The 24677-nt window shown below is 38.1% G+C and overlaps 1 protein-coding gene across 1 annotated transcript in view; it reads left to right on the top strand.

Annotated features, from left to right (window-relative positions):
* LOC149053557 (diacylglycerol kinase theta-like) overlaps positions 1-24677 on the top strand; it is a 91593-nt gene that overhangs the window by 44740 nt on the left and 22176 nt on the right. The gene's annotated exons all lie outside the window — the stretch shown is intronic.

Below are 24677 nucleotides of genomic sequence, written 5' to 3'. Positions count from 1 at the left end.
CAAACGATGACGCCATGTTTAAACTTATTTCGTTAGTCAAACTCTAGATCGACGCGGTGTGATGTTCCTTCATTGTACAGATTTCTTTCTCTGGTTTACTAGATTTTCTTTTCGACAAGCTACGCCGCTGTTTGACCAAAGAAGCTCATCATGGGAAAACTTTTAAAAGGCGACACTTAGGAGTGTAGTCTTTGACAAAGAGATTATACAATATAATAAACTACGATTAGAAAGGAAATTGTTTTTGAAAACACTAACTTCAGAGCACATTAACTTTGGAATACACTTGACAAGTTTTCTTTGATAATTTTATAAAGCGAGCAAAATATGAAGATATATAAATGGAAATGGTATGTAGTGTTCAGCAGAAGTGAGGGGAGAGTGTAGCACAGGGGATAGGAGGGTGGAGTCAGAGGGTGCATTTGACCTACACCACTACTCCATTGAACGTGCAGGGTAAAAAAATTCCATGTTTACAAAAATAAAACATCCCTGCTGTGTAGGTGATTTCATTTGGAGCTAAGACAACGCTGCTCGTATCTGTTGTTATTTTTATCAATGCGCGATGGATTTAACGCGTTCCTTACATAAATAAGATAGACTCCAAACTTACAGCGATATCAGCTTGGTGTTGTTACTGAAAATACCTGATGGTAATTTCTTCAACTGGTTGTTGTTCAACTCCCTACCAAAAGTAATATAAAGGGGTTTTAATTACGTTGTGCTTAACAACATGGTGCGGGCACCGTGTATGCTCGAAACTGCCGTATAATTAAGAGTTATAATCTGCTAACAAAGTCATATTGTTTGATGACCGATGTCTTCTGTCCGGTTTTATATATGGAGACCTAACATTGCACACTGTCATTTAGAGCAGTCCTCATTATAATCCAGGTGAAACTACGATTAAAAAGGAAATTGGTTTTGAAAACACTAACTTCAGAGCACATAAACTTCGGAATATACTTCACAAGTTTTCTTTGATAATTAATAAAGCGGGCAAAATATGAAGATATATAAATGGGAATGGTATGTAGTGTTCAGCAGAAGTGAGGGGAGAGTGTAGCACAGGGGGCAGGAGGGTGGAGTCGATGGGTGCATTTGACTTACACCACTACTCCATTGTTCGTGCAGGGTAAAAAAATTCCATGTTTACAAAAATAAAACATTCCTGCTTCGTAGCTGATTTCTTTTGGAGCTAAGACAACGCTGCTCGTATGTGTTAGTATTTTTAGCAATGTTGGATAGATTTAACGTGTTGCTTACACAAATGAGACAGACTCGAAAACTTACAGCCATGTAAGATGGGTATTGTTGCTGAAAATGCCTGATGGTAATTTCTTCAACTGGTTGTTGCCCAACAGCCTACCAAAAGCAATAGGGAGGGGTTTTGATTACATTGTGCTTGTAAACATGGTGCAGGCCCCGTGTTTGCTCGAAAATGACATTTTTTTTTAGAATTATAATCTGCTGACAAAGTCACATTGTCTAAAAACCGATGTCATCTGCCCAGTTTAACATATTGAGACCTAAGATTACACACTGCCATTTAGAGCAGTCCTTATCACAAGCCAGGTGACGTTGATTGCAGGGGGGGAGGGGGGGGGGGAGTTTAACATACCAAGACACAAATTGTCTGAATATTTTTTTTTAACTTTACATACACAGTTTCCTCCCTGTGATTTTTATCTCTCAAAGGACGGATTTGTCATTGAGAGACTCCAAAAAGTGATGTTATGCCTTAGTTTTGTTCTTGTCTCACCAGGCCTCGTACAGTTATCGAAAATAAGTACCTTTCTTCACCTTACATTGAACGTTAAGTTCTACACTTTTCACTGGTGAGTACTTGTGACTCTTAGATCCTCATAAACTTGTCAGATTGAATCAACTCTTGGACGCAACAAGGTTCAACTGGGATGCTAGGATAAATTAGTAACCTGACTACCTTAAATATGACAGGACTTTGTTTTGATATGTCACATAGAGGTTAAAGACTTTGTGATGTCACTCCATTGATGGTCTATCGTTTATCTATGGAGTAACTAACAAACTCATCCTTTTTAGCAGATTCAAAACCAAGCACAATTGAACGACACAACGAAGCGCCCTTCTCTTCGGGTGGCAAAAAAATAGGCCTCTAGTACTGGCCATCACCCCCCCCCCTCCTCCCCCCTTTTCATAGAATGTTCTTTAACTCTTTTTCTTTCCCTGACGTTGCATCTTATCTTTTCTTGCCTTATTAAATCCTATCAAATCGAAATTTATCGCATTTCAGTGAGAAGGCAGCCGGTGTAGAGTCTGAGTGTTAAGGTCACCAAACAAGGGCCCATTTTGTGGAAGAAAAAAGCAACCATAGCGATAATAACAATGATAATGATGACAAAGGTACAATTATGATACTACTTTCGAGTACTATCATATTTTATTTTATCGAAGTCACTCTTCCTGCCGGTGGTGGTAAATACGAGGGATGTTAATGTTTCGTGTTAAGTGTCGAGAACTGTCCTTGATAAGTGGTGCTTCTTCTTATTCTCATGCATATCTGTGGGTTTTTTGTGGCTCTAGGCTCTTATAGGACTCCGCATTTGGGTGACAAACCCTGACATCAGAGAATGCCGATAATTGGTGTTCGCAGAGTCCACGTGCATGAATGACCAGCCTTGTGCTTTCTTATATGCTCTGTTCAGCTGTAATATCATCCACTGGCCAGTGATATTGTAGTTTGACAGCAGCACGGAACTCCTGTTTAATCAGGTTGGCGCCCAATTCTCGGAAAGAAAGTATTGTCAGCCTTTTCCAGCTACTTGGTCAAGCACTCGCCTGATCTTTTTTGGTTCTCCTGGTCTTTCGAAAGTGACTACGTTCTATGCCGTTTTACTAAGAGACTCACCTGTTAGCTGTTGTGTTTGAAATGTTTGAGATACTTAACGAAGTGCGTTCACACTTTGACTGATGAAGCGTACTTCCGGCTTAGATTTGCAAGGCACAGGCGGCTCCAAGGCAAACATTAGAGTTAGCATGGTCGTTTCCAGCTGATTACACTTGCGTTTCGATATTCCAGGAATAAGTCTCAGAGCTGTTGCTTTCTCCAGTGGCTCTAGTAGATCCTGATGCCTCGGGCAGTGTTGCCAGAAAGTGCGAACGTACCTCTAACGTTTAATTCTAGTTTTTTTGTTTTTGTTTTTGTTTTTGTCATCGGTCCTTTGAGCATCATCACGCGCATATAAAAGTTGAGTCAGCATCCCTTTCAAGTAATTTTCTCTTTGATTTCGAGTGGCCTTGACAACCAGGACCTCTTGATGTTTTTTTGACTCTTGACCCTTGGCTCAAGCGAGACCGATATGTAAGTACTTTTGTAAGTTTGTTTTTAGGTCTTTTCTACAGTTATGGGCAGACATTACAAAGGATCATATCTCTTTCTTGTTCTACATGAGGCCCTGAAACACACCCGCTAACAGACTCGTTTGTTTAAGATGCGATGTTTTCTCTTCGTGTTTCATATTAATGCTTTAAATAGATTATGAAGCTGCCCAAAAATGCATGTAACGGTAAGATTATGTTCGGTCACGTAGTGTTGTCTTCATAATGTGCCAGAAAACATTGATTGCAGGGGAGGCTAGGGGTTGATTACCGATAAAGGAAAAGAGTGGGGAATTTTAAAATAACGACACAAAATGTCTCAATTGTTCCATTTAAGATTATATGAAGCGTGTTCAATCCAGCAGGTGTGAAGGAGAACGCTACGTTCAGGTTTATACTGCCAGGTATAGTCATGACCTAAAATCAAAATTATGCGCAAAATAATCAAGTTTTTTTTAAGAGTTCAAAAGAGTTAATTGAAAGAGAACCGGTATGTAAGTCTCCTGATCAGGCTTTATGAAGCATAATTTGCATGCGTTAAAGTCACTGATCAGATCTAGTGCTCCGGCGTCCACTACTTAGGGCTCGTCCGGTGTTACAGACAGAGACTGGGATTTGCTGGTATTGCCACTATGACTTTGCCTAGTTGTGAAAATAATATTTGAGCGTCAGTCACCAGAGGTACTTGAGGCTTGTCTGGAGCGCCTGGGATGGATTGCCGTAAGGCGATCATCTTCTGCAGCAAAGAAGCCGTCCATATTGGTGGATACGCTCAATGCCAAGGACCGACGCCAAATATTACTTCTCGACCTGTGAATACTTCCTGTCTGCCACCGAGAGCGCCCCACTTCTATATGTCACTGGTTGACCATGCTGCATGAGTAAAAAGCCAAACCCATCCTTGGACGCATCGTCTTGTCCCCCTGTTTGGTCGCTCTTACTAAAGTAATTGAGTACTGGTGCTTTAGAGACAGCGTCTTTGAATCCTTTGAAGGCATCTTTCTGGTAATGAGTCCATTTCCACTCAGAATTCTTGCGTAACAGGCGGCGTAGTGGCTCTTACATTCTTGAAAGGTTTTATAGGAATTTAAAAGGTACCTCACTAGCCCTTATAATCTCTTCACTGCTGATTTTGTTCGTCTTACTTAGCAGTAATTAATCCACATCTCTAAGACTTTATCGATCCTGCCTTTCTCCTCCTTAAAGGATAAAGGGTAAACCAGGATGGATATGGAGGGCTTTTGACCCGATACATGTGATGAAAGACGTTACTCGATAATCTTCCAGCTTCAAGTGTAAATGGAGGATAAATTCCGTGTTTCAAGTTATTTATTTCAATATTTTTCTTGATCTCCACGAAGTTCTAGCCTCGAAAGAACTTGAACATTAGAAGTGAAGATTGGCTTCGATGTTTGTGGCTTGGAACTGATGCATTGCTGCTGCTATCTGCTCACGTTTGTCTAGATTCTGTCGCTGTGTCTAGGACCAAGGTCAGCTTAAATTCGACTAAAACACAAGTTCAAAGCTGCTACATGTCTTGCTGAGAATTTCCAAAGTCACCATGTAGCAGTAGCGGCCCGAATTAGAAAAAACAAGTTAAACAGGACTTTGAACTGGTTTGATGACCTGCCAGCTCAAAAACACATAAGGTCACTACGTCACGATATCTCGCACTACAGTCTTACCATTGTAAGACCCTCTTACAATTTTGGAGGGAAAACGACATAACATGCATAGTTTCAAGCAAGTCGAGGTTTTTTACTCTACGTTGGATGTTTTTCCGTGATGGTATATCAAAAACCTTTTTCAGATTTTCTTTAATTGAGGAATTGTAGCTTTCGACCGATATCCTCTCCTGATTATAAACAATTATATTGTAAATGAAGAGAATGTGACTAGTAGGTATACTACTCGACAGCTTGGCATAGTTAGTATTCTAACATAAATAACTTATACCTTGTTTACTATAGATTGTCGTTTTATCGTACAATTCAACCTTGCAACCCGCAATTCAAAAGTGATAATCATCCTCTGGAGTAAATGCACAGTGAATAGGACTCTTAGAGAGCCTTATCTAGAGACTTGAATTAATGATATCGTGCCTTAGTTTTCTTGTTGTCTCTCCAGGCTCATTCGTTGGAAATAAGCACATTTCCTGCGTTTTACGTCGTAGTATTACAGGTTTCACCAGTGAGTACTTTTGACCAAAATCGGTCTGGAGATAAATTTTTCACGCAATAAGTTGTAACTCGGCTGCTAGGATAAGTTAATAGCCTGCGTACTTAGAATGTGAACATAATTTATAAGCTTGGCGACAAATTTCAATCATTGGTATACCTTAAATGTTACTGACTGTCCCTCAAATTATCTGTTTATGTCCTCTTTTCTTCCTTTCACAAATTCATAGGCCTGGAGTAAAACTACTGAAAATACTCTTTACTTTTTTACTTACAGCTCTGCCAGGTTGATATTGTTATTGAATATTTCTTTTGGCAAGTCCTCCAACTGGCTGTTCCTCAAATCCCTTTCAGCAAAAGACGACAGTTAGTGTTTGTAACAAGTATTCAGCTGACTTATCAATCTAAACGCATTATCATTACCATCAATATTTTGACCACCTAGAGTTGTTTTGGGTAGGCACCGAACAAATCCATTTCTAAATCTCGCCCTTCGTTTGCTGATGTCTATAACAACATTCATCTATGATTTCTTCAATAACATCCTTCCTAGGAGGAACCCCGATAAACTTAATTGATTCCCTTTTTACCATTTGCGACTAATTTGTGGTAGGACTGCTAAGGAAAAGGCTAATTTTTCATGGTCACGGAAGAATAAAAGAGCCGCAAATAGTGTGAAATTTAACAACACTATAACTACAGCCATCTTTGAAAATAGGCTTCTGAGCTCTGAAGCTGATAAAGTTTCACAGAAATATGAATTTTTAATTAAGTGCCGCTCTCGCTAAGAGCGGTCCTCCCGGCTTCCTGTCGGAAAAAAGTTTTCTTTTATTTTTTGCCCATGAAAAGGGTTTAGGGCACATGTTTCAAAAATAGTTTAGTTGTTCTCCAATTCTCTTTTTTTGCGTCGCCACAAGCCAAAAATGATTTTTGGCCGGACCACCCCTGTGGACAGCGATCGAAAGTGTAAATTTCAAAGATTCTGTCTAGCGCGCAGCGACTGCAACAATGCAGCTCACGGGATTCTATCTTGCTACAAGTTACAAGGTGTATTCATTTAGTTCACAGACAAAATATGGAAACTTCAGCTGAAATATTTTTCATACCAGCGTGATCAGAGGAGACCCTTCTCCAAAGAGAATTGGAGAACAACTAAACTATTTTTGAAACATGTGCCCTAAACCCTTTTCATGGGCAAAAAATAAAAGAAAACTTTTTTCCGACCGGAAGTTGAGAGGACCGCTCTTAGGGAGAGTGGCACTTAAGACCGATAAGGAACAATCGTTATTGCGGTTTAAGTTGTCTCCAGCATTAGTACCATTATCGCAAAGAGAGAACTTTGGCTTACAGAGGATCTTACTTGAAGGGTTAATAATCTTTTGGGACGCATGAAACAGCTCTATAAAAATCTAAAGAACATTTCTGGACTCAAACCGAGTACTTCCACTTTGTTCTAAAGCATTTTCGTATTTTGCCTAATGCTCGTATTGAGACTTGGTTCATAATCCACCGACAGCTCGTAAGCGTAAAGCGGTAAACCATTATAGTTGATTATTTGATAGCGGTACACATACAATGTTCTTTAACTCTTTTTCTTTCCCTGACGTTGCATTTTGTCTTTTCTTGCCTTATGAAATCTCATCAAATCGAACATTGGTCTCTTTTAAATGACAGGAAGCTGGTGAATATTCTGAGCGGTAAAGATACCTAGCAAAGGCCCATTTTGATAATAAATAAAAAAAAAATTTAAAATCAGTGTCAAATAAGTGATACAACCACCGCTATGACAACAGTGGTAATGATAACAATGATATTCATAATAGCAGTTATGATACTAGTTTCGAGTATAATCATATTTTATTCTTATCGAAGTCACTCATTCTCCCGGTTGTGGTAAATATTGGGGGTGTTAAGGTTCCGTGTTCAATGTCGAGAACTCTCAGCTCATTATGTCGTTGCATGACAAATCCGCCTCGTTTACAAACCATGGTGTTGTCTAACGTACAGACTTGTCCGCATACACTCTTGGATATGTGGAGGGAATATCATCGACTGGCCAGCCACATTGTAGTTTGACAGCATTACAGAACTCCTGTTTAATCAAATTGGAGTCCATTTCTCGGAGAGGAAGTACTGTCAGCCACACCGATGACCCTTTTTCAGCTGCCAGGTCAAGTACTAGCTTAATCTTTGGTTGTGCCCTTACCCTGGTATCTTTGAGTTTTCCTGGTTTTCGGGAACTGATTACGTTGTGTGCCGACTTACAAAGAGACTCGTCGGGTAGCTGGTGTGTTAAAGATGTTTGAGATGCTTAACGAGGTGCGTTATCACTTTGACTGATGAAGCGTACTCCCGCCTTGGATTTGCAAGGCACAGGCGCCTCCCAGGCAAATAGGAGCGCTGGATGTCCGTATCTAGCTGATTACACTTGCGTTTCGTTATCCCAGTAATTAGTCATCATTGGGGAACCGGCACTGCTTTGCTGTGGACACCACCTGTAGACACGTGATCATAGGCTGGACGTTAAGAATAAAAAGAGCCATAGCGACCAGATCTCCCTGTGTGACCCCTTCTTCTCAGTGACAAGATCGTTTTACCGCCAGTGATAAGTTAATAATTGTCTCCATGTCTTAGCCACGAACGTACCTATAACGTTTACTTTTGTGTTGTTGGTTTTTTTTTTGTTTTTGTAATCGGTCCTTTGAGTATTACCACACTTTGATTTCGAGTGGCCTGGTCAACCTGTACTCGTCATGTTTTTTGAATCTTGACCCTTGGCTCAAGCGGGACTGATTTTTGAGTCCCTTTGTAATTTTTTTTTAGATTACTTTTTATCGTTATGGGCAAACAATACAAAACAACAAATCTCTTTCATGTTCTGAATGAAGCCTAAAAACACATCCGCTAAGAAACTAAGATTCTTATCGATCCTACGTTTCTCTTCTTTAGAGGCAAAGCAGAAGCCCCTGATATCCTGGTTTACCGGGTAAACCAGGATATCGAGGGCTTCTAACCCGATACATGTGATGAACGTCGCTGCTCGTAGTCTTCCAGCTTCGAGTGTAAATGGAGGGTAAATTCCATGTTTGAAGTCAATTTTTTCAATTGTTTCCTAAATCTCCGCAAAGATCTAGCCTCGGAGGAACTGGCACAAAGAAGTGAAGATTTGCTTCGCTGTTTGTGGCTGAGAACTGATGCGCTGCTGCTGCTATCTGCTTGCGACGTCATATTTGTTAAGGTTTGATGGCCTACCAGTTTGGTCTTTGAACCGGTTTGATGGCCTACCAGCTCTACAGCACATAATTCTTCTAGGTCACGATATCTAGCAACACACTCCTACCATTACAAAACCCTCTTACAATTTGGAGGGGAAACAACGTAAGAGGCATAATTTTATCGTTATTTTTATTTTAAATTTAAAGTCAAGGTTCATATTCTGCATTGGATGTCTTACTTTGATAGTATATCACAAATACCTTTTTCAGGTTTTCTTCAAACTAGAAAATGTAACTTGCGATTGGTGTCCACACCCGATTACAAACAGTTATAATGTAAATGAAGAAATGTAATCAGTGGGTATGCCACTTGACAGCTTTGCTTAATAATTATTCTAACATAAATAACGTTTACTTTGTTTTATATAGATTGTCGTTTTATCGTAGAATTGAAACTTGCAACGCGCATTGAAGAGCGATGATCACAATCTGTGGATCAAATGCACAGAGGAGAGGACTCTTAGAGAGCCTTTTTGAGAGACTCAAATAAATGATATCTGCCTCCCTGAGTTTTCTTGTTGTCTCTCCTCCTTTCTTCATTCATGTCTCTCCTCCTTTCTTCATTCATCGAAAATAAGTACTTTTAATGGGCTTTAATTCATACGCTAAGTAGTACAGGTTTCACCGGTGATTACTTTTGTCCTTCAGAGTCTTAAAAAACCATTCACAATGAGATAACTTTTCGACTTATTTTTGATGCTGGGATAAATTAGTAACCTGCGTACTTAAAATGTGACCGAACGTTGCTTTGATTTGTCTCGCAGTGGCTAAAAACTTTGTGATGTTGCTTCATTGATGGTCTTTTCCAGTCGGTGTTTATCTTCGGCGTAACTAACAAACTCAGCTCAAACTCAAAGGTCTTTCCAAGCTATATATATCCAGCAGGTATGTACTGCGATTTAATACTGATCTTTATTTAAAAAAAATTAATAAAATAAAGCCATATTTGGCTAGAAATTGAATTCATGTTTAAAATAACTATGGTTAAAAAAATCGATTAAAAGCTGAGTCGACTTCCTTCTCTCTGTTGTCTGGACGTCAAAATCAGCTTTCTTTGCATCGCAAGCGACTCTTCTCGTTAATCTTGACCCCTCGAGTAGATGAAGGCGCATCTTATTAGGAAAAAACAGGTTTTTGCCCTACTTTGCATATTGCTTTCCGCTGAAACTATCATTTTCGCGAGACGACTGTGTTATCTGAAGTCAAGCATTCTTAGCCAATTCCGCCGGTTGTGGTAAATATTAGAGGTGTAAATGTTCCATGTTCAGTGTCGAGAACTGTCCTTGATTACTGTCGCTTCCTCTCATTCTCATACTTACCATAGATATTTTGTGGCTCTAGGCTCTTCAAGGGTATGGTATTTGGTTGGAAAAACCCTGACGTCAAAGAATGCCCATCGTTGGTGCTCGCAGAATCCACATGCAAGAATGACCAGCCTTGTCCTTTGTTAGCTCCTCTGTTCAGTTGTTCTCAGCTGATGTCTTGAAGGACGGGTTCGCCTTTAAGATCGTTGCATATCGCACTTAAGAGTTCAGGGTCCAGGTCTCTCCGCTCATAATGTCGTTGTACGAAATCATGGCGTGGTCTAACGTAAAGACTTTTCCGCATACACACGTGGACATGAGGAGGGAATATCATGGACTGGCCAGTCATATTGTAGTTTGACAGCATTACGGAACTCCCGTTTAATCTGGCTGATTACAATAGCGTTCCGTTATTGCAACAATAAGTAGTAGAGATATTGCATTCTCCAGTGGCTTTAGTAGATCCTGGTTCTGCGGAGGTAAGTCGACGGATATTTTAAGCCGAAGGTGAAAGCAGCATAGCATGACTGTGCCTCTTTTCTGAGCGAACTTTGCCAATTAAACTACCTCGCTCACCCAATCAGACACCTCACTGATGTAATCCTCCTGATACTCCCGTGAGCTTATCGCCGCGACCAGATGTATCTTCGCTTTCACTCATGTTAATGACCGTTTCCTTAAATACTTCTTTCACACTCTCTTACTTGTTCGGCTTTGCGATAATCCAGCGCTCTTTGCCGTTTGAGAAGTAGCCAAAGTCTGGACCCAAGGTACTCAATATGTCTCACTATCTCTTCATCTCTGTAGTAGAGCCTGTCCCACCCGCATCATCGGCGAACGAGCACAGCTTTGCTGTGGACGTCACCTGTAGACTCGTGATAAGAGGTTGGATGCTTAAAGCACAAAAAGCCATAGCTATCCGATCTCCCTTTGTGGTACTTTCTGCTCAATTACAGGATCTCTTTACCGCTAATGATAAGTCAATAACAGTCTCTACGTCTTAGCCACGAAAGTACTTACAATGTTTACCTCTGTTTTTATGATTTTGTAATCGTTCCTTTGAGCATCAACAACGTGCATATAAAAGCTGAGTTAGCATTCCTTTAAAGTAGTTTTCCCATTGATTTCGAGTGGTCTTGTCAACCCTGACCTCTTGAAGTTCTGTAGATGGTTACCGATAAAGGCCAAGAGTGGAAAATTTAAAAAAAAATGACACAAAACGTCTCAATAGTTATATCAAAAATTATAAACAGCGTGTTAAATTGAGCAGGTGCGAACTAGAACGCTATGTCCAGGTTTATAATGCCAGGTATAGTCATGATTTAAAATAAAAACTACGTTTAAAATAATTTGCTTCGGACTTCAAAAGAGATTATTAAAAGAAAACCGGCATGTTCGTCTCCTGATTAGGCTTCGTGAAAAAATTTGCATGCCTTACAGTCCGTGATATGTACTCTGTGGCTATGAACTCTTAAGCGGTAGATTGGTGGGGTTGGTGGTCTATAGTCAGCACAGTCCTGCAGGTAACTTGACGGCTTTGACAACCGTCCAGATCTAATGGTCTGATCTCCATTGCTTGGAGCTTGTCAGGTGTTACAGAAAGTGACTGTCCAGTTCTTGGTTTTGCCGCTATGGCTTTGTCTAGTTGTTAGGTGATATTGTAGCGTCTGCTAACGGAGGTGCTTGAGGCTCGTCTAGAGCGGCTCGGATGGATGACTGCTGGAAGATCATCTTTTGTATCAGGAAAGCCATCCAAGGTTGTGTTTTTTAGCCTCTGTAGAGTTGGCTCACAAATTTCTCTCTCTGAGTTTCATTGAGTTGGTGATCCGGAATGGAAAGGAAATGGTTGGTATGAATGCGATCGACCACTTGTTCTGCGCGGGTAAGCTCCCAGTCCTTCATGAAAGCTCTCGATAGATAGTCGGCCGGCAGCATCCTTTTCCTACGCTTGTAGCTTATCTCGTAGTCATACTGCTGAAGTGGTAACAAGGCACTCTAGCTTCTTGGGTGCTGATGCTAAGGGCTTCTGCATAATAAAGACCAGGGCTTTTTGATCAGTCCGCAGGATGACTTTCTTAACGAACACATATTGGTGGATTTGCTCCGTGCCAAGGCCGGGAACAAAAATTACTTGTCGATCTTAGAGTACTTCCTCTTTGCCAACGGGAGTGTCACTGGTTCACCATGCCGCATTAGTAAAAAGTCAAGTCTATTCTTGGACGTATCTCCTTGGCCCTCTGTTGGGTCACCCTTTCTGAAGTACTTGAGTTCTGCCGCTTTTTTTAACAGCGTCTTTGATCTCTTCGAAGGCATCTCTCTGGTCATGAGTCCAGATCCACTTACATTCTTACATGTCAGTCCGCTCTACTAAGACTGAAATTTGTTTAGCGCTCGAAAATTGTGTTCGTCTTGCCAAACAGTAATTATTCCACATCTGGAAGACTGTATCGATCCTACCTTTCTCTTCCTTGGAGGTAAAGGTTAAACCAGAGTGTACATATCGAGGGCTTCTGACGCGATGTATGTGGTGGGAGACACTACTTGATAGATGTCCAGCTTCGAGTGTAAATCGAGGGTAAATTCCATGTTTGAAAGGTTTGATGGCCTACTAGCCTAAAAACACATGGTTCTACAAGGTCACGATATCTTGCACCACAGTCCTATCATTACAAGACCCTCCTACAATTTGGAAGGAAAAACAACAAAACATGCATAATTTTATGCAAGTCGAGGTTCATACTCTACATTGGATGTTTTTCGGTTATAGCATATTATAAAAATCCTATTCGGATTTTCTTTAACTGAGAAATTGAAACTTGCGACCGGTATCTGCACTTGATTACAAGCAGATGTATTGAAAATGAAGAAGATGCGACTAATGGGTACATCTCTCGACAGCGTCGCATAATCAGCATTCCAGCATAAATAAAGTTTACCTTGTTTTATACAGATTGTCTTTTTATCGCAGAATTGAAACTTGCAACCCGCATTCAAAAGTGATGGTCACATCCTCTGGACCAAAATTAATGCAAAATGAATAAGACTCTTAGAGAGCCTTAATGAGAGACTCTAATAAATGATATGGTGCCTGAGTTTTCTTTTGATCCATCGAAATCAAGGACGATTGAACGACAGAACGAGACGCACTTCCCTTTGGGTAGTAAAAATAGGCCTCTAAGGGCTATTCCCCCACTTCCCTCTTTTCCCAACTCAACGCTCTAAAGAAAATAAGGCTGAGAAGTGTTTGAATGGATGACTGTATAAATTATTAAAGATTAATTTGATTTTATTGGGGTGAATAATCACCAAGTAATAAAAAACTACATCCTCCCTGCATGTAAGATGGATTCCGAGCTCAGCTTTTTATAGCGGGGGCTAACGGGTTTATCAAGACTAATGTATCAAGCAATAATACAAATCTGTGACTTTAGCGACACAGTCTAATTATTATAAAGCCTTGAATGCCACTAATTGTCCCTGAAATTATCTGTTTACGTCCTATTGTCTTCCTTTTAAAATGTCAGCAGGATTAAAACTAAGAAGAATAGTCCTTACTTTTTACTTTACATATATTTTAGTTTAATATTGGGGACGTATGAAACAGGTCTATAAAAAGTCATAATAAGTCTATAAAAGTTCTAATATCCTAACAAAGTCACATTCTACAAGAACCGATGTCTTCTTTTCCGTTTTTTACATGAAGAAACCTAAGGTAGCATTACGAATTTTAATATGGCTTAAAACTAATTGAAACTTGTTGGTTTTTTTTAATTTTTAAGCACTGAGAACAACTGAGTGCTTTACACATTGTAAAGCTGGAAAAGTGAGATAACATCTCTTCGCAAGAAGGTTCAACTTGAATGTTAGAATAAATTTGTGACTTGCATAAGTTAAATTCGACCTGACCAGTTGTCTTATTTTGTGTTGCTTCATTGATGGTCTATTGTTTATTTTTCTTTACCTAACAAACGTATACTTTATAGCAGATTTAAAATCAATCGCAACAAGAAGAAACTTTCTCCTCTGAAGGCATTCTTTACAAACAGAAGAAAGAGTCCGAACTTACAGGAAGTACAGCTTGGTATTGTTACTGAATATGCCTGATGGTAATTCCTTCAACTGGTTGTTACTTATATATCTGCCAAGAATTGATAGAGGGTTATGATGTATTCAACAATTACGTTGAATTGAAGGGTGTATCCGGTAATGCTGTATTTCCTTGCATGTTTTAATATGATATCTATCTTGCCCTGTGCGAGATGGATCTTAGGCATTCTTTACAAAAAGGAGAAAGGGTCCTAACTTACAGGAAGGAAAGCATGGTATTGTTACTGAATATGCTTGATGGTAATTTCTTCAACTGGTTGTTGCTAATATCCCTGCCAAGAATTGATAGAGGGTGGTGTTCATTACCATGTATTCGATAATTACATTAAATCAAAGGGTGAATCCGGTAATGCTGTACTTTCGTGTGAGCTTTGATAGGGGGGCTCAAACAAATCTATGTAATCATTTCTTTTCTATCAGCCATGAATATAGCCTATTTTGTGCTTAACCAGAACTGTAAGTGAGCTCGTTCCATTTTCACGTTAGGTATTTTTTCTTTATTTTTGGAGACTGTGCCTTAATTCTTAGATTTTATAGCTCTATGTAAACCCAAAGCCTGAAGGAGGGGGAGGGGGCATTGGTTAAATACCCATTAACACTAAAAAAGCAGGGCTGGGGGGGGGATTTAGCAATCTTTAGCGGGGAGGCTCCCCAAATTAAGAAGAATTTATCGGGTAATTATTAATGTTCGGGTGAAAGTGGTGCTTCAAAGGATTGTGTTCGGAACCAATTCCAACGTTTCGATAAGTCCAGCGGAGGTTATCCTAAGGGTCTAGTAAAGAAATATTGTCAGTCGACAACAATCCTTCGCAGGACTACCCCCATCCGGACGATCAGGCCACAAGATCACACGTCAGTCCGTGTCACTGACACAGTCACTGAAGTAATGAGTTCACGTACACTTCAGGTGTTCATGTAAAGGTTGGGCGAAGCTAGTCATGATTTTTGGGAGCTAGAAAGACTCAACATTACAACCGCAGATTACTCGGTGAGGAGTCCCTTAGTTCACTGTTACTCAAATTCCTTTCAAGAATCATTAGAAACGTGTCTGACACAAATAACAAATAGTCTTGGCTTACAGCCACTCCAGCTGGGTATAATTACTGAAGATTCCTTGGGGCAAGTCCCTCAGCTTGTTGTTGCTTAAGTGCCTATCAAGATAACGTTAGAACATGTAAAGTACATGCTGAGTACAACCGTTACGATAAGAATGGCACCTGAACGTCTAATCTCTTCATTGTCAAAACTATAAGAAAAATTTATAAAGAAAACAACTGATAAATGACTAATATCGTATCTTGAATCATAGGTTACTCTCGTCAGCCTAATGATCCATCACCGCCTGATATTTTGCCACTTTCTGAAGAGTATGGATATTATTCTTAGTTTCACTGTATTTATTTTTGATCTCTGGCTAGAGAGAATGTCTTTCCCCAAAACACAATACATTGATCTGGCCAGGGCTTAAATCCGAACCTGTCAATCTGGAGTCAAAGACTCTCACCAGTTGGCCACTGAACTTTGCGGTGTTAAGAGCAGCGCTAGCAATTGGCTCATGCGGTGCTTCTTATTATTGGCGTTCTTTTACTTCCTTTGGTATTAAGCAACTGTTTTATGGTTCAAATTTCATTGATCGAATAATTTATTCCTTATCTTTAGCCTTGATATTAATAATGTTTTGTATCCCTGGCATCAAGATAGTTACATTGATATCTGGTCAGCTATTACACCAGTGAAAGTGAAAAAGTTGCGCCAACTAAATGTCGTCACAACGTCAACAGATAAACCAAACTGAACTGATAAGTTTATTGTTTTCACTTTTATTTCAGTGAAGTATTATAGAACATTTTCAGCTCGGTGTGCTGCAACCTTTGTTGTAATTGAGAGTTAAGACTTAAAATGAGTTTAGATTCTTCGTTAGCGTGGCTTGACAACTAATTACACTCTTTGATCAACCAGATAAAGCAAATCCTTCATTTCCCACTTTGTTATTAAACTACACGCTTAGTGTTAAATTCGCATGGTTCAGGACATACGCGTTACTAGTTTTAAGAGAGGATCAAGTAAAGTGACTGAATCCCACTTGTAAGCCTTATTCTTGAAATTATCTCTCTTAAATTATTTTAGGATCAAACCCTTCCTTGTAGATCCTAAGAGGATATAGCCAATCCAGCGTAGAACATTGTGCACGTTAAGAATTCCCACGACTCGACTACCCGTTATGGTACATTTTACATTGTCCTGGGGTTATCCTAATCGATTTGAGTCTTGCCATAACCCGAAAGTAATTCCTTTGAGAATAAGGTCTACGATAGCATGAGAGGAATTCCTCTAAGAATAGGGCTTCTAGTGGAGAAGCAGGCCTTTGGGGCAATCTTTTCTTGGTATTTATAACTGTTTAATTACACTCACAATTTTGACATAGCAGGCGGAAATTTCCATGCAATTGAATTAAAGCTTTTTCCACTACAATTCACACTAACGATAGTTTGGTGGAAGACGTCACATTCGCAAGGGCCTGGGCACTCTAAAATGAGGCAAGAAATGATTGGCCGTTAAAATTCGTCAACAAAGGCTTCAAATTTGAAAGACTTAAGTCAGCTGTTTTGGCAACGAAGAATATTTCACTTTGATAGAACATTACTCTAAAATCACAATTACCAAGATTAAACGAACACTTCAGAGTTACGATGTAAATTAACTGATCATGAGTCAAAGATGAAAACTGGATTGAAAACACGAACTACAGGTACACTCTATGCAGGCGCCAAAGTCGAAAAACTGGTAAAGTAACTTCACTTGGAATAGAAACAAGTTTAAGCGTACAAATGTGAATTTCCTTTGGTTATCATCATATTCGCCTTCCCCTCCACGAGATAACTATCATACAAATAATTAACATTCAAACCTAAAAACAACATACAAATTAAATTAAAGGGATATGGAAAGATCACTTTTGAAAGGTCAAATAAGATCCAACCACCAAAGTAGCTTAAACGTTTTCGGGGTGGTTAGAATTTTGAGCAAATGAAAAAGTACAGGTTTAGATAATCCAATTATACAAAGTACTGATATACTTCAACAAAACAATAATACCTCACCTTCAATTCTGAGGCTGATGTTTCTTCTTAATACCTCTCCATCTCTTCTTACCTCGCAGCTGTAATTCACGTTGTCTTCTGAAGTTACTTGAAGCTGAAATGTTATGCTGGTACTATTTTGAACAGTGACACCATCTTTTCTCCATACAATGTATGGAGCTGGCGCACCTTTCACTGGGCACCACAGTTTAGAGGTTCTGTTCAAAAATACATACTGCGTATTTGCAGCTTGATCCAACGTAGGATTGACTATATTAGATTTCAAAGAAAAAAGGAAAGTAATTGTTGGAATTATTATGGTGTATGTATGCAGAAAACCTTAGAAACAGTTCGGGAGGATAATTCGTATACATGCACATCAAAAAATATTCTAACTCTGACACAATTCAGTGTTCAGGCCAAAGTAACACAAGGATTCTATTTGTATCCTTCCCCTTTCTTTGTCTCCGCCTATCTGTCTGTGGATTTAAGGATACGGTAGACCTTCGAATGCCAACTTTTTTTTTATGTTTTAATTTTTTTTTTCATGTCAAACTAAGCATTATTGATTTCACTATAATTTTCAAAAACATTTTGGTGAGATATTGAAATGCGGGCGAAAATCTCTGTTATCCGTCTGCGTTTAAAACTAGCATCTGAATGGAGAAAAATAAAAAGGAAAAGGTTCCATAGGTGAAAGTAAAAAGAAGCCTGGCTTTCAGCAAAAGAAGTAAAGAAATTCGTTGCGGAATGACGAAATAATCTCACAAAGTGGATAAAACCTTGTTGTTTTGGAAATTTTCATTTCTTCGTCCTACTCTCGAGACCAGACCAAAAGCATCTTTTTCTACTTTTTTACCAAGCTCAAAACCTACCACTTCTGTTACTCTATTAACTAAAAGTCTACTTGTTTCTGGAATTTAAAATTAGTAATAGATATATATCTATATGCATATATATATATATAGGTATATATTGATTAATTGAAAGAAACATCATACCTGTTTCATCGATGGATCTGGCGGTATAGATTACGTCGAAGTTATAGAAATCTGTCCGGATAAATTTCAACCACATGTATCGTCCACTGGATCTCACTACTCCAGTTCCGTAATCTCCACAGAATTCACCAAGAAGATTGGTTGACTGACTACTGCCATCACGAATTTCAAGTTGATATCCCCATAGACATAGGCCTGGAATGTCGCTGCGTATTGTAAAGTTTAGTTCCACATAATTTCCCCGTGAAACTGAGATAAATTTTTTCCCGTCAAACTCCTGGACTCGTTTCCAATCTTGTGCACGTGCTTGCTTATCATACTCAATCAAACCTGCAATAACTGCAACGAGTCAATTAGTCTAGTTGCAACAAAAACAGTTGATAGTTATTATGAAGAAATTATAAATGATACATTAAGACCAAAAAAAAAGACAGTGGCTTGCAAAAAAGCTGAGCTCTGTCTTGCGAGCACAATTACTCCATTTATTGAATTTTAGACCATTAAACAAATCCTAAATAAAAATATACTTTACTTTATTTTATACTCCGCGCAGGAGAGAGTGAAGTAATACCACAAATCGACTTCTGATCCAGCTGGGACGAAACGAATGACGATTTCAAACATTCGAGTTAAATTAAATCTTAAAAAAATCCATTTATTACCCCGCAGAGGTTATCCTAGCTTGACAGAAACAAAACAAACAAAAGCTAAATGAAGAAATAAGCACAGACATTGTGTGAAGTAACTAGCTCAATAACACAACATAAATTGTCGGTCAGGGCTAGGGCTCACCAAGCTTGGAGTATAGCCACTGCACCAAAGAGTCTCCAATTCCAAATTGAAAAAGTGCTAGCGATTTAGAATTAAGACCGTAAATCTAGTTTCCTTGTGAAAAAAAGTGTATCGAGGATAGAGAAAAGTTGGTGTATCACTGGTTTTCAAATACATTTCCTTGGAACTATTTTCTTGAATTTTAATTTGAGTTAATTTTGTTGAACTTGAAAGAGAGTGAAATCTCATAAAAATTAGTGCAGTAGCAAAATATGCAAGAGATCCTTATTTCAACCTCAGATGAGACAATCTTGACGTCTTGGACAATTTGTAACAAAGAAAGCGCCCATTTCACATGCATAGTTTTTAAACCTAAAAGTTGCATGATACATTCTTTCAGCAGATGCCGTCTTCGTTCATCCTCTAACTCTTCAGTACCCTCCTTCGACGAATATCCCACTCATTATCTCTGTTCCCTTCCCAGTGGTGCCCACCCCACCCATGGAGCCTCCCCTCCTTCATAATTAGAAAAAAAGAATGAGAAAGCTTAAAATTTTTAGATAATGGCTGTAAACAGCCAAGGCGCTTACAGAAAACAAGGATGAAACTCCACTTGGCCATTGAAGATACCATCACAATGTTGTGTGCCCTAGAAGTAAAGTTCATATGCTTAATTTTTCCTTATTCACTGTAAGCTTACATCAAGCCAACAGAGATTTGTAAACAAATTACATGTAGACACAATGAAATGCAATAATTGTATTCAAATAGGATATAATGTTTATGTATGCTTTTATCTTCGACGCAATTGATTGACATTTTCTTTTCTATAGACCATTACTTCACCTGAGTTTTGGAAATCATTGCTAGTGTGAGAGCCAACTCTAGAAAAAAGTGCATTGAAAAGAAGCCGAATCTCTTGATCGGTCCATTACGTAGTTTGGGACCAAGATCGAAAACAATAAGATCATTTATTAAACGGTTTATTCTGGATAGTCCATAAATGATGAATTTTGTTTTTCTCGACACCTATTTCCTGAAAAAAACATGTTGATATGTTGAGAGAGAATCTAAATAGAAATTGAATTCGAGTGCTGTCTTTTTTAAAGCTTTCAATATTTTATGGTAAAGGGGAAAAAAGTCCTGTCTATGGTCAGCAAAAGCCAACAAGAAAGATTAATAAACCGGTTGTAAAATCTTTTGTTGGACTAAGAATTCCAAAATAGGAACACGAAATAAAAAGAAAAAATAATTGAAAGAGCAGCTTTCATGAATAAACCTCGTGCTAGCTTGTGTTTACTCGAAGTCTCCTTTCTTCTTCGTCTGATACTACAGAAGCCATATGTATTCACCTTATAAGAAAGCAATTTTTGTATTAACTTCATCTACATAGAGTCGGCAATTTTCGAATAAAAATCGCTGTTTCCCTTTTATTTTGATCATAGACAGGTAGTAATAATAATCCTTTATTCACTGTAATTACTAAAAATATTTACAAAATAATGATAAAATCCATAAAAATCGAAAAAAACATGAAAATTTCAAATAAAAATCCAAGAACAACTAACGGATACACGCTTCGTTTACGTTTACTTCTTGAACTTTGAATAAGAAGATAATTAGAAAAAAAAGTAATAATAGTAATGTGAAGAATATTAAAAGTTTTAATCCTAAAAAATCTTGGTAGTTCGCTACCAATTCCAAAGCCCCTACTAATCCTGAATGTGAGGAATAGGAGAAGGTAGTAAAAATTAGTTCCACTTTGATTCCTTATCACGATTCTTGTCTTTTTTTAAAAAAATTACCTTAAATACGCGTACGAAATTTTGTAGAGCGGATAATTATTCTTCTTTTCCTTCCTTAGCCAAAATATCTTGGAAAAGAGGCCATTCAAAGTATCTCGATAAGTTCATATTATCAGGTTTGAATTACGCAGTCCATCAACATGCACCCGAAATGAATCAGTCTCTCAATTCTCGCTTACAGACTACTTAACAACCCGATAAAATAAGAAGTAGGAATTCCAATGTGATCACTGAGCTTAGTTAGAATTCAGTTACGAGATGAATCATTGATAAACTTATTGCTAATTCATGGCGACCGATAAAAATATTCCATACTATATTTGGCGCTTTTCATCCTCTAAACATAAAATATAAAGGTGATTTTCATTCCTTTGGAAAAGCTGAACAAAATCCCGACCGTTGCGCAAAGTAAATATTATGTTCATGCATATTTAATGTAAGGAAGAAAGAATGTACAAATTTTTTGGAATTTTCCTTCCTACAAAGAAAGTGCTTCTCTTTTCTCTTGTGGTGTTCTCCAACCTCTTCGGCGAATATATTGATGACACATTTACAGTTTTGGAGGAAATAAATTGAAATCCTCGCGCTGGGAATAGTTATCCTTTTATCCATCACTCAGCTGATAATTTTACAAGCTGCATGCTTTTTGTTTGTGCTCTGATGTCATTTGAATTTTTCATTTGATCGAGTTGATCGTTTTCCAAAATTCTCAACACTAATTTTCTTGACAATATAACGATGTTGGTAGAGGGAAATGAGATTTCGAAGAATTGAATGAAGTGTTATCATGAAGTGATTCAAGTTTTACTCATTTTGTCGTGTACTGGTTTTGACAGGGCGTCAAATGCACATCTATAGCATAACTCACAGATACTATGGTTATAAAATGAAAGGAATCGAGTTGATTTTGCAGTGGAAAAATATTTTAGACATATTAGAAACTATATTTTGGCAAAGCATGTAGCATATTCATCAATATGATCGACATCTGTACTGACTGTGTACATGTAGTTATCTCGAAATAAAAAGGAAGGCTCGCCACCTTTAGATAAAAAGAGCTCGAAATAGAATGACTAGGTTCTTCATTGTTCTAAAATTTACCTTAAATTCTAAAACCGTTACTATTAGTTCTTTTTGGCAAGCTAGAGAACGGCTTTTGCCCTTTAAACAACAGATGTTTCAATATCTATATAAATCTACTAGTTATATTTTGCATAATTTATGGTGCGAATGTCGCAAGAAACTATTCAAAAGTGTTTTTTAATCTTTAGATGAAGAAAAGCCACAGAAATGTTAGGTTTGCGATTTTATGGTTTAACCGGTCTCGTTCTTATCAAAATAAATCTGTTCATGTCATTATATATTGACAATAGAAGGAGAAATCGCGCTTTTATCACTCTACTGCAAAAATTGCAGTACATCATAAAAGAACTGACAGGAAAAAAGATCTGTATGCGTTGCGCGCTTTCTATATCACGTAAAAGAATAATTAATTCAGCCATTTTTTCAATCTCTCATCAGGACAGGTTTTTGAAAAAGTCTTCTGGAAAGACTCCACAAAATCGAAGAGTTGTAAATTTTTTTTTTAAAGATTATGTCCGATACTCTGTGAATATAACTGTTCATCGTTCACAAACTGACATCTTCGTGTCTTTTTCCTCAGGTGCCATTTGACTTTCAAATTAACGTTTGAATAACTTACAAGGAATATGTTTCCCTTTCAGTAAAATTCGAATCTCCATTGTAAAATACCATTACAAAACATACACTCTTGTTTATTATTTCGAGGATAATACTACTATTTGTGTTTGTCGAATAATTTAGACTCTTTTCTATGTCGATCAACTAGTCGATTAATTTGTTTAACTTTTTTCGTGTCCTTTGTTTCTCAAAAAAGGCACCTAACGATAACATAAAAATCACAAAAATAGAGAAAACAAACTAAAATGATCGAATTACAGAACTTCAGAAGCTAGAATGGTTTAGGATAAATATTGTGGTAACAAACATAACAAAAATGATGTCATCGAAAGGATCGCCATCTGTCAACATCTAGGAAGCTTATGTCCTATCAACCAAAAAATTCTCTATACTTTCAAATCTAGCTTTTGTACCGTATAGTGAGCGAGAGACATGAATTAAACTATTATGAAATAAGAACAGAAAGAAACGAAGCTCTTATGTTTAGTACCTGAATGTTGATTGTCCCTTTACTCTGTAAGATCCTGATCGCATTTATCCGCATAAGCAGAAGACAATTAATTCATACAGGGGTAAAGGGTTTTACAGCTGTTTTAACTGTTGCTTTTTAATAAATTGAGAGTTTTAAATAGACAAAAATTTTCCATCACGTAATTTCTTAAGTCCACGTCTACCTCAAAAGAGGAACTGAAATAAGGTGTATTTGTTTTTGTTTTTGTGTTTTTTTTCTTCTCCCTTTTCTCTTTGAGCAGTTTTAAAAACTAATTTATATAATGTTGCGATGAACTGAATAAACTGACTAAATTATATGACTGACGTGACTATTCATCGGCAACGAACGCTTTTATTATTTCATAACAGTATTTGACTTTCAAATCCAAATTACGCCAAATTTTTTTACCCTAAATACATTTTTTTATTATTTTCATGAACACTGACTTACTTTTTTGAACCGAGAATCCAAAACTACGGATCTCATCTCAAAAGCATTTTATATTTTCTTCTTTTATCAACTTCTCGAAAACGAAACTTATTTCCGTGATGTAATGTCCCTGGATTGAAAATGACTCGTCAGTGGAAAGATAAATGTGTTATGTACCGACTGGGAGGTTCTTAGAGTTTAAATCTCCGTTAGAGGGCAGGACTTTCAAGTTTTCACCACAAGGACCTTCCTCAGCCAGTTGATAGTTTACCATCACTTTCTCTTTTTTTCTCAGTTCGTGAAGGGGGGGGGGGGGTATTTTACAATTTTGTGATCTGATCGGTTCTAGGAGCGGGCAGTCCCGCTTCTTCCCTTACCGTCCCCCCCTCCTCCCACACACCCACACACGCTCACAGCGGGTGATATCCGTCAGGTGATGAGTTGTGTTATATGTAGATATCCATTTTTTGCCAGCGGGGGAAAGCGTGTTTAAGGTCTTTCTTATAGATCACTTCCACTAGGGTTGACCTTACAAATGACTTATGTAAAGTTTTACTCCTCAAATCATTTTCTTTGTTTGCGTAAAATTGGTTTCCAAACAAATTTGCTATCGCAAATATATCATTGATTGGGTTATAACTCTTGACACGCGGTCTAAACACCATAGGTATTTTTCACTCCTTTGCAAAATGACTTGGAAAGGTATTTATTGGCATTTTAATTAATAATTCTCACTAAACTTTCAAACTAAACTTTCTGTTAGTTCTTTCAATTGGGGCTTCCACATCAGAAACCGAAAGAATTCAGGGAGCGAAAGCTGAATTAAATCCCCTCGTTTCTTGTAAAGTTATCCCTTCAGTTAACCATGGGAAGAGAGATAAGATGTAGAAGCGCCATTACGGCGAGAAAACGAATAAATTCTACTAACCGTGACTTTCCATGTCATTTCGTGAATAGCATTACTTTTGAATAATCGTAAATAGAGGCGGACAATACTTTTCGATAGATCATTTGACTGGTTCTTAAGAAAATGTAGAGTAATCTTCGCTGTCTAAAGTAAGTGTGAAGTGTCAAAAGCAAGCCAAGTTCGCTTTGGGTTTGCTTTACTGCACTCTGTGATTGGTCCAGAAAACTTGCACCATCCTCTCAACCAATCAAATCTAAATTAAAAGCT

This window comes from Pocillopora damicornis, chromosome 1 (genome assembly GCF_964200805.1).
Source record: "Pocillopora damicornis chromosome 1, jaPocDami1.2, whole genome shotgun sequence".
NCBI classification, from domain to species: Eukaryota; Metazoa; Cnidaria; class Anthozoa; order Scleractinia; family Pocilloporidae; genus Pocillopora; species Pocillopora damicornis.
Note: the sequence above shows the minus strand (reverse complement) of the source record. Positions and strands in the feature narration are given on the sequence as shown.